Consider the following 11,821-nt stretch of genomic DNA (forward strand, 5'->3'; position numbering starts at 1 on the left):
CCCAATCGCATGGTTCTGGGTTCAGGCCCACTACATAGTACTTTGGGAAAAAAGCCTTGTGAATGCATATGGTAGATCGAAACTGAAAGAAACCTGTTACATATGTATGTGTGTGTGTGTGTGTGTGTGCATGCGTGTGTGTGTGTGTGTGTGTGTGTGTGTGTATGCGTGTGTGTGTGTGTGTGTGTGTGTGTGTTTGTCCTCCACCTTTGCTGGGCAAACATTAATGGTTTCTTTTATTTTTTACTTGTTTCAGTCATTAGGGAGCAGCCATGCTGGGGCACCACCTTGTAGAATTTTAGTCAAAGTAATCGACCTCAGTACTTATTATTCTTTCACAAAACTCAGTATCTTCTCTATTGGTCTCTCTTGCCCAAGTGCTAAGTTACAGGGAAATGGTGAAGAAGGAACAAGGAACAAACACATACACAAGGACACACACACACACACACACACATATAACAGGCTTCTTTAAGTTTCCGTCTACCAAATCCACTCTCAAGGCTTTGGTCAACCTGAGAGTATAGCCGAGGCTATAGTAGAAGACACTTGCCCAAGGTGCCACACAAGCAGACTGAACCTGGAAACGTGGTTGGGAAGCAAACCTCTTACCACATAGCCACATCTGTTTAAACTTCAATAACCTAGTGGTTCAGCAAATGACTAAAAAAATAGATACCAAGCTTTAAAAAAATTAAGTACTGGGGTTGATTTGTTGAACTAAAATTTTTCAAACCAGTGCCAAAGCATGTCACAGAAGTAAGTAAAATATAAAAGAGAAGATGTATGTGGAATGCTCCCCAGGGAGGGTATTTCAGTTGATCAAACTACTAAATCATTGTCATCGAAACCCTGGGAAATCCATCCGGATATATACATACATTGAATTATGCCTCTAGAATAACTTCACTTTTCCCTGATATAAAACCTGTTAACATTGCTGAGATAGATTCATTGTTGTGGCTTCTCTATTCATAGAATCAATCTTGTGTTATTGAAGATGCTCTTCACTGAAATGTCACTTGGAGCATTTGCTGATGATTTGGGGGTTCATCTCTCGCTATGGCCATTGATAGGCAAGTTTATTCAGTCAGTGACAACTACCACACACACACACACACACATAGAGTAGTGTGTATGTATATATATATATATATCATATAAGAATTATTACTGGATTTCTATGCTAATCATTGAATAACCTATTTTGAATATCTAACCATGAGCAAGCCAGTAAACATTACTACCAATGTATGTATGTATGTAGTGGGACTAGTGGCTTCGTAATCTTATCTGGACTATATACTCTAAAGATACCCTATTTTACCCCTTTTTTGTTTGTGCTAAATACAAGCATTTGAATAAACATTTTTTAGTTACCTCATTTCATTTAGGTTAAGCACAAGAATATACATACACATGCACATACAGAATCTCACATACAAGCACACACACACAAATATGTACAAGATAGGCATACACATACATAAAATGCAGCCTCTCTCTCTCTCCTCATATAGTTGTGTGTGTGTATGTGTATGTATATATGTATGTATGTATATGTGTATATATATATATATATATATATATATATATATATTGATAGGAAGGACAACATATATATATATATATTGATAGGAAGGACAACATATATATATATATATATTATATATATATATATATAAAGCGAATTTGTGATGGCACCTGTGCCCAGCATCGCCTTTCTGGCACTTGTCTGAGGACTTTCGAGCGAGATTGTTGCCAGTGCCCCTGGACTGGCTCTTGTGCAGGTGGCACATAAAATACACCATTTTGAGCGTGGCCGTTGCCAGTACCGCCTGACTGGCCTTCGTAGGATTTTCGAGCGAGATTGTTGCCAGTGCCACTGGACTGGCTCTTGTGCAGGTGGCACATAAAATACACCATTTTGAGCGTGGCCATTGCCTGTACCGCTTGACTGGCCATCGTGCGGGTGACACGTAAAAGCACCCACTACACTCTCTGATTGGTTGGCGTTAGGAAAGGCATCCAGCTATAGAAACTCTGCCAAATCAGATTGGAGCCTGGTGTAGCCATCTGGTTTCACCAGTCCTCAGTCAAATCGTCCAACCCATTCTAGCATGGAAAGCGGACGTTAAACGACGATGATGATGATGATATATATACAGGATGTTTAGGCTAAATTTGACAGTTTGTAAAAAAGGAAAACAAAACAATATTTCAGTCAAAAATAAAAAGTATTTTAAAAAATTAAAAAATACCAAGTAGGTTATGGCTGGAAGATGAAAGTCTGCTCAAAGAAGCTACCCTTAGCTTCCAGATGGCTCCAGGACCTGGCACACACATTTCTTACTATGTCCCTTGGAAGATCTTCAAGCACCTCCTCGTTCTTGGCCACCAGCTCTGCCTTTATGTTGCAGATAGAGTGCATGGTGTCTTTCTCAACTGCACCCCTCACATAGTAATGCATGGAATTTCAATCGGAAGAATTAGGAGCCCAGAAATTGCAGATGGTGAAGTCATAGAAATTCTCCAACAACCACCTCTGACTCTTTCTAGAGGTATGACAAAGAGCTGAATCCTGTTGCTACACATAATGGCCTTCTAGTAGCAACCCTCTCCAGCCTGGGTTTCACTGCAGCTTCACATTGCCATCTGAATTGAACCTAAGTCTCTGTTCAAAGATGTAGGGTGGTACAAGGAGATCCTCACTGGAGACGCACCCAAAGAGCATCACAGATTAGGTGGGAAACTTGGTTTTCATGATACGTGAGACATCACATAGACTGTATGCAAGCCCCTTGTTCTGGGCATTGTTCAACTGATCCTGGAAAAAGTTCTTTTCATCTGAGAAGAAGCAGATATTATCTGTGGTTCAACGGGTTACTTCAGGTTATTCAGGAGCTCCCGTCAAGTAATCCTTCAGAATTTGTCCCTTGTACCTTTTGTACAAGTAGTAGCTAAGATCTTCATCCAAGGTCAACTTCATGGTGGCAACTCCAGCACCCATTTCTCTTGCCAAAGCCTGGATTTCCTTGCTTAGATATCCCATTCCCTTGTCCTGCAGTTATCGGATATTCCAGCATGTAGATACAGTGAGCACATTCGCTATGTTCCTGTTTGCTGGCCATAGCTTCATAGTCTCCACTGCTGCTATTCATACCCTGTCTTATAGCTTCCACAGGGCATTGAGCAGCAGTTCTCTTTGTCTGCTAACTTTTCCTTAACTGCAACTTGAATCTTTATGTTCCCTAACACCATTGACTGTTCCCCAATACATCAAACAGGTCTTGAAAAAGGGAGACATAAAAAAAAAATTGTCAAATTTAGCACAGACACTCTGTATATATATATATGTGTGTGTGTAAATGTGTATATATGTATGTGTGTGTGTGTATCTGTATATGTGTGTGTGTATATATATATATATATATGTGTGTGTGTATATATGTCTATATGTATTATATATGCGTGTGTGTGTGTATATATATATGTGTGTGTGTGTGTATATCTATATGTATTATATATATATGTGTATATATATATATATATATATATATATATATATATATATATATATATATATATATATATATATATTTATACACAAACATATACCAACAGACATACATTTGTATGTGTTCATATATATGTGTTTGTGTGAATATTTATAAGAATGTTCCAATATTGCTGTGTTACATCATGCCAAATGGACTGGTCCTTGTCTCCGTTCCTCTCTTTCCTTCCTTCCTTTACACTGAATTAAACAAACGAGTGTTTAATAACCTCCTGGATAAGAGGTGCGTCACATATTGCAGATCAGTTTGTTTGTTGATTTTTTTTCTTTTTTTTTTTCGTTTTTTGTTTCTGTTTTTTTTTTTTTCTATAACCTAGGATTATCCAGCCTGACATTGCAAAGCCATCGAGTGACTTATTTTCGATTATGACAATGTTATTACTTTCAGCTTGATTACATTAGTAATGCATATCATCTGTGGCTCTAGTTATTTTTAGCACTGTGACAAACTCACACAGAAAACATTGTTGGTGACGAGATATGAATATTTGACCTCTCTTCTAATCCTGCTGCTTACCATTCTACTATTCAGCAGGAATGGTGCACTAATGTAACAAAGAAGTGCTATGTGGTCACTTTGACCCGCTAGGTGTAGATGCAAAATCTCTTCTTTCAAATCATATCTTACCTGTATATCTCTCTTTTACTTGTTTCAGTCATTTGACTGTGGCCATGCTGGAGCACTGCCTTTAGTCAAGCAAATCGACCACAGGACTTATTCTTTGGAAGCCTAGTACTTACTCTATCGGTCTCTTTTGCCGAACCGCTAAGTTACGGGGGACGCAAACACACCAGCATCGGTTGTCAAGCGATGTTGGGGGGGGACAAACACACACACACAAACATACACAAACACACACACACAAACATACACAAACACACATGCATATATATATATATATATAAGCTTTGGTCAGCTTGAGGCTATAGTAGAAGACACTTGCCCAAGGTGCCACGCAGTGGGACTGAACCCAGAACCATGTGGTTGGTAAGCAAGCTACTTACCACACAGCCACTCCTGCACCTGTTATATCTGTTATATTTTTTGTCTTTTATTGTTCATCTTTTATTTGTTTCAGTTTTTGGACCATGGCTATGCTGGATCACTGCTTTGAAGTGTTTAATCAAACAAATTGACCCCAGTATCTATTTATTAATTTTTTTTTTTTTTGTGTTAAGGTCAGGCATTTAATCTATCAGTCTCTCCTGCTTTGCTAAGTTATGGAGATGTAAACAAACCAACAACACTAGGTGTCAAACGGTAGTGGGGGCAAATGCAAACGCACATAGATGTGTGTGTGTGTATATATCTTTTATCTTTTACTTGTTTCAGTCATTTGACTGCGGCCATGCTGGAGCACCACATTTACGAAGGTGTATTGGGTGCTTTTAACATGGAACTGGCACACATACACAAGAAGCTTCCTTATTTCTGCCTATCAAATTTCACTTGTATTCTGAGACTGTGACTAAAAGACTCTTATGCAGGGCTAGAACCAGGAACTATGTGCTGGGGAAAAAAACTTCTCTTCACACTGTCATATCTGAGACCCTTGAGTGGTAAACTAAAAATCTTTTTAACCCTTTTGTTACCATATTTCTTATTTCTTTACTACCCACAAGGGGCTACACACAGAGAGGACAAACAAGGACATACAAACGGATTAAGTCGATTACATCGACCCCAGTGCATAACTGGTACTTATTTAATCGATCCTGAAAGGATGAAAGGCAAAGTCGACCTCAGCGGAATTTGAACTCAGAACGTAACAGCAGACAAAATACCGCTAAGCATTTCGCCCGGCGTGCTACCGTTTCTGCCAGCTCGCCGCCTTTTGTTACCATATTTCTGTTAACATATGCTGCCTTTGTTTCGATTATTTTTTTTTAAATAACAAAGAATTTAGTAAAATAACTTTCTAATTATTAACCTGAGGTCTAGAACAAATTAACATAAAATTTTGATGTCAAATTATCATTTAGATCACTTTAACCATTTAGCATTCAGATTATTCCGTCAAACATGATATTTTGTTTATTCACATCATTTAGAATTAATCATGCATTATCTTGTAGCTTCAAGATTTCGATGATGTGATTGCTTATTTTTACAATGACATTGTAGGGGAGGTGTGAGAGACTGGATCTGGTCAGTTCGAATATAAAACAGGTAGACTATTTGGGCTGGATTTGGACAGTTTAAACACTAAAGGGTTAAAGCAGTAAGTTAGTGAAGGTGTTTGGCTTAGTGGTTAGGGTATTCAGCTCAGAGTTGTAAGGTCTTAAGTTCAATTCCTGATGGTGTGTTGTGTTCTTGAGCAAGACACTTTATTTCATGTTGTTCCACTCCAGTTAGCTGACAAAAATGAGTAGTACCTGTAATTCAAAGGGCCAGCCTTATCACATTTACTGTGTCATGCTGAATCTTCTTGTGAACTACGTTAAAGTTACACATATCTGTGGAGTACTCAGCCACTTGCTCGTTAATTTCACAAGGAGGCTGTTCTGTCGATCTGATCAACTGGGACCCTTGTCATTGTAAGTAACAGAGTGCCAGTTCTTTAAAAACGGTAAGTTAGTGTCATAGAACCAGAAACAGTCTCGTGGGTTGGTATCAAAAGGGTTAAATTTCAGCCACTTTCTGTTGTCTTTCTGTCTAATAAAGAGACCTAAAGGGGTATCATTACAAGTGTCCATAGGGGTCTTTTGTTGGAAATTTGATGAGTCTACATCCAAAACTAATTATAGTGAGATCAAATTGCCAAGTTTAAATGTCTTGATGCAATGGTAAAAACCAAACATTTATATCAGAAAGAGATTCAGAAAGACAATGGTCATTTTGTCATTAAATGTATAATGGCATCAATATATATAAAGATGTTTCCTTTCAAACTTCAACAAACATCCATCTGACATTAACTGAGACGTTAAGAGGAAAGCATTAGCTTGTTGATTAATATGATGATATTAAGTAATTGGATGAATTCTGCTAAAAGTAACATTAACTCTTTGTGATATTTCTAATTCTTGCAAAGCAGCGAGCTGGCAGAACAGTTACCACATTCAGCAAAATGTTTAGCAATGGTTCTTCCAGCTTTAGATTCCGAGTGCAAATACTGCTGAAGACAACTTTACTTTTGATCCTTTCAGATTTGATAAAATAAGTACCACTCATGTACTGGGGCCAATGTTATCGACTAGCCCTCTCTCACAAAAATTTCAGTCCTTGTGCCTACAAAAGAAAGAATTATTATTATTCTGATCGTTATTATTATTATCATTATTATTCTTTTCTACTCTAGGCACAAGGCACAAAATTTTGGCGGAGGGGGGGGGGGCAGTCGATTAGATTGACCCCAGTACACCAGTTGTCAAGTGGTGGTGGTGTGTTTACAGTCCTGTAACTTAGCAGTTTGGCAAAAGAGACAGATAGAATAAGTACTAGGCGTAAAAGTAAGCCCTGGGGTTGAATTGTTTAACAAAAACTTTCAAGGCAGTGCTCCAGCACGGCCGCAGTCAAATGACTGAAACAAGTAAAAGAATAAAAGAATATATTTATTGAAAATATACAATGAGAAATTAGTTTTATTGATTATTATTTTAACTTAAGATTTTTGTTTAAAAATTTATTATTGGCAGTGTTTTGGGGACATTTGTTAGAATACTGCTCAAAACTTTTTTGACTCACCATGATCTGAGTTCAAATCCTGCCATGGTCAACTTTACCCTTAGGCACAAGCAGGGCTGTATGGTAAGAAGTTTGCCTTCCATCCGCATACTTTCTAGTTCAGTCTTATTGCATAGCACCTTTGGCAAATGTTTTCTACTATAGCTCCAGACTGACCAAAGTCTTAGGAGTGGATTTGGTAAATGGAAACTGAAAGAAGCCTACCATATATATGTGTGTGTACCTTTGCGTTTGTTCTCCACCACCACTTGACAACTGGTGTTGCTTTGATTACATTCTTGTAACCTAAGAATTTGACAAAAAAGCAATCGATAGAATGAGTACCTGGCTTAAAAATAACTGGGGTTGATTTGTTTGACTTCACCTTTCAAGGAGCTGCCCTAACATGGCCAGAGTCCAATAGCAGAAACAAGTAAAAGTTAAAAGATAAATGAGAGAGTCCCAGACAAGTCTCACTTGAGCAGCTATTCTAACTTCAGCCATCTTGTCATTACTTATATCTCGGAATACATCCATTGTGTTCTACCCATTTCATTAACCCTTTAGCATTTAAGCTGGCCATATCTGGCCAAAATAATCAACCTGGTTTACCTTCAAACCGGCCAGATCTGGTTTCTCACACTCACCCTGCAACATTGTTCTAAAACTAAGCAATCGTATCACTGAAATCTCAAAGCTACAAGATAATGGATGACTAATTTTTATTCAAAATGATGTGAATAAATAAGCATTGCATTTGACAGAGAAATCTGAATGCTAAATGGTTAGGAATAACCTCCTTCTGTCTTTTTACTGTTGATAACTGAATCAACAATTTGTATCTCGGCCATACGTACCATGCAGTATGTAAAAATGATTTAACCCTTTAGCATTTAAACTGGTCGTATCTGACCAAAATAATCTACCAGCTTTATCTTCAAACTGGCCAGATCCAGCCTCTCACACTTATCCTACAATATTATTCTAAATATAAACAATCACATCATTGAAATCTGAAAGCTACGAAGTAATACATGACTAATTCAATCAGTATGAATAAATAAGCATCACTTTTGACAGAGAAGTCTGAATGCTGAAGGGTTAAAACATTTGATTTGAGTGAGATTTGACTGCTGCTTCTATCAGTTTGGATGGTCATGTAATTGTTTCTTTAGAAAGAGTTGTTTGAACAATGTGGCTTTGGTTAAGTAATTTCCGAGTTAATGTGCAATCATAGAAAGTCCATCTTAATTCTAGTTGATGCTCTCAGGAGCCTCATTGAGGTGTTTCATGTCATACAAACACATTACGCACAAATTATACAGCTTGTTTGTTTATGTTTAGACGAACAGACAGACATCTTTATGTTGAGCACATTGTGATCAATGTATGTTGTATGTGTGTTATGTTTATGAATAAGCATGTGTGTATGTGTGGCTATATATTTCACAACTGTGTGTGTGAGTGTGTTTGTAAGTGTGTGTGAGTGTGTTTGTAAGTGTGTGTTTGTGTATGCGGTTGTGTTATTTTACAGGTGTATGGGTGTGTTTGTAAATAAGTGTTTGTGTGTATGTGCGTGTGGTTATGGATTTTACAGTTCTGTGTGTATGTTGTCTGTTTAATTGTCTACCCAGTAATTCATTCATTGTGTATGTATATTTGACTATGTGCTTATGTGTGTGTGTGGTGCGTGTTCATTATAATTAGTGATCGTATTTATTTAGTAACATTAATATGTAAATATATTTCATGATATCAAATTTGAATGGTAACTGATTCAGATTGATTAATCTTTGTAAAATATTCTAGTTTTTATTGATTTAATATACGATTAAGATGCACAACACACACACAGACACACATACGCACACACACACGCACACACATACTCACACACACACATGCATGCACATACACTCACACTTACACACACACACACACACACACACACACACACACACACACACACACTCACATATCATTATCGTTCTTATGTTCATTTTTCCATGCTTGCATGGGTCGCACAGAATTTTGTTGTGGTAGATTTTCTATAGGCAGATGTACTTACTGCCACCAACCTTCATCTGTTTCTAAGTATGGTAATGTTTCCCTATAGCTAGCCATGCAAATTCTAAATGTAGCTCTCAAGGAAAATAAATGTAACACAGAATGTGACAAGGCTAGCCTTTTGAATTATGGGTACAACTCCTTTTTTTGCCTGTTGAGTAGACTAGAGTAACATGAAATAAAACATCTTACTCAGGGGCACAACATGCAGCCAGGAATCAAAGTCATGATCTTACAATTAAGATTCAAATTCCCTCACCCATACTAATACCCATTTTTTCCATCGAGGTCTTATATGCCTGTATATTAGACCATTTTCTATAGCCAATACACGGCAAATGCTTATAAGCTTATAATAATTATTTACAAAATTTTCACTTGTTATCATTTCTTAATTTAACACAGAATATACTTATGTATGTTTGTTTACACAATAATATGAAATTATGGTTCCTAAATCTAATGGAAAGAAATTGGTGGGTAAATCAGTGTAATTGGTAAGCACACTTATCAATAAAATAAGAGGTGGAGATTTAATTCCAATGCATACTAATACTAATTTTTTTTTACCCCTCGAGTGCAGATATATGCCCTAATATTAGACTATTTTCTATACCCAATCCATGGTGAATGCTCGTAAATTTAAAACATTTTATGTAAATCCGTGTGTTCAGAAAAGTCTTGTTGTCTTGGGTGGGTCATTACACCATGTAATGATAAACAACTGATTGGTTGTTTAATCAGTATATTAAACAAATGATCAATTAGTTAATTAGTTGTGTAACCAACTGACTAACAATATGCAAATAATATTGAACAAGTGCATGTGTTATTATTAATATTGGCATAATATCCCTCCCAAAACACAACAATATATATGCATATATATATAAATAGTAGTGACTGAAGGTGCATGGCTCATTGGTTAGAGTGTTGGGCTTACAACCATGAGATTGTGAGCTCAATCCCTGGACCAGGATGTGTGTTGTGTTCTTGAGCAAGACACTTTATTTCATGTTGCTGCAGTTCACTCAGCTGTAGAAATGAATTACGATGTCACTGGTGCCAAGTTGTATCGGCCTTTCTCTTGGATAACATCGGTGGCATGGAGAGGGAGACTGGTATGCATGGGTGACTGCTGGTCTTCGTAAACAACCTTGCCCAGACTTGTGCCTAGGAGGGGAACTTTCTAGTTGCAATCCCATGGTCATTCGTAACTAAAGGGGGATCTTTATTATATATAAATAAATATAGGCGCAGGAGTGGCTGTCTGGTAAGTAGCTTGCTTACCAACCACATGGTTCCGGGTTCAGTCCCACTGAGTGGCACTTTGGGCAAGTTTCTTCTACTATAGCCTCGGGCCAACCAAAGCCTTGTGATTAGATTTGGTAGACAGAAACTGAAAGAAGCCCGTCGTATATATGTATATATATATATATATGTATGTGTGTATATGTTTGTGTGTCTGTATTTGTCCCCCCAACTTCGCTTGACAATCGATGCTGGTGTATTTACGTCCCCGTAACTTAGCGGTTCGATAAAAAGAGAGATCGATAGAATAAGTACTAGGCTTACAAAGAATAAGTCCTGGGGTCGATTTGCTCGACTAAAGGCGGTGCTCCAGCATGGCCACAGTCAAATGACTGAAACAAGTAAAAGAGTAAAAGAGTATATAATGTTAGGGGATTTACAAATTTTCTCTTGGATCTTTTAGATTTTTAAACTTGTATTTTGTATAGTATGCTTTTCTTGATGGTGTCTGATGCTCTTCATCGTGTGAGTTGCACCATGGTGGTTCTTTTCTAAATTATTTAAATAAATATATATATATATATATATATATATATATATATACACACACACCCACACATGTTCGCATATATGTTTTGCTTGTATTTCAATAATAGTATCGAAACAATTATGTTTTATAATATCATCAATAAACAAAGTTGAAACGAAACAAAACAATAAGAAAGCATTCGAAATAATAACAATAGATGGAGATATAATGAATGGTAAGGCTGGCTGGAATGATGTTCTGTTGACAAAAGGGTAAATATATCTCATTGTAAAATACCATCGTGGGTCAATGCTCTCTCATCCTTGTTGACTTTAAAATATCACTTTCATTTCGTTTCTCTGTCAGTCTTAAGTTGAAAATGTCAAAAGACCAGAAAAACATTTTCATGTGAACATTGTTGGATGGATGAACAAGGTGGTCATCCTAGCAAGGGAGATAACCTTTCTGCAGCCTCAGTTCACCCTTCAACAACTTAGCTGGTAATGTCTTGTTCTGTCCCCCACCACCGGCACCGCCTACATCATGTTTCCTACTTGAGCTAATCTTGTAGTTTGCTTGGATTAATGTAGGAATGAATAATTCAATAATATAAACAGAGATTATATATATATATATATATATATATATATATGTGTGTGTGTATATATATGTATATATATATGTATATATATATATATATATATATATATATATATATATATATATATAT

At 36.9% G+C, this 11,821-nt stretch overlaps 1 protein-coding gene across 4 annotated transcripts in view; it reads left to right on the forward strand.

The window, feature by feature from the left end:
- The window catches only part of LOC106870177 (oxygen-dependent coproporphyrinogen-III oxidase), a 360,259-nt gene that overhangs the window by 158,500 nt on the left and 189,938 nt on the right, over positions 1-11,821 (forward strand). The window lies entirely within an intron of this gene.

The sequence above is a fragment of the Octopus bimaculoides genome, chromosome 24, assembly GCF_001194135.2.
Source record: "Octopus bimaculoides isolate UCB-OBI-ISO-001 chromosome 24, ASM119413v2, whole genome shotgun sequence".
In the NCBI taxonomy this organism is placed as follows: domain Eukaryota; kingdom Metazoa; phylum Mollusca; class Cephalopoda; order Octopoda; family Octopodidae; genus Octopus; species Octopus bimaculoides.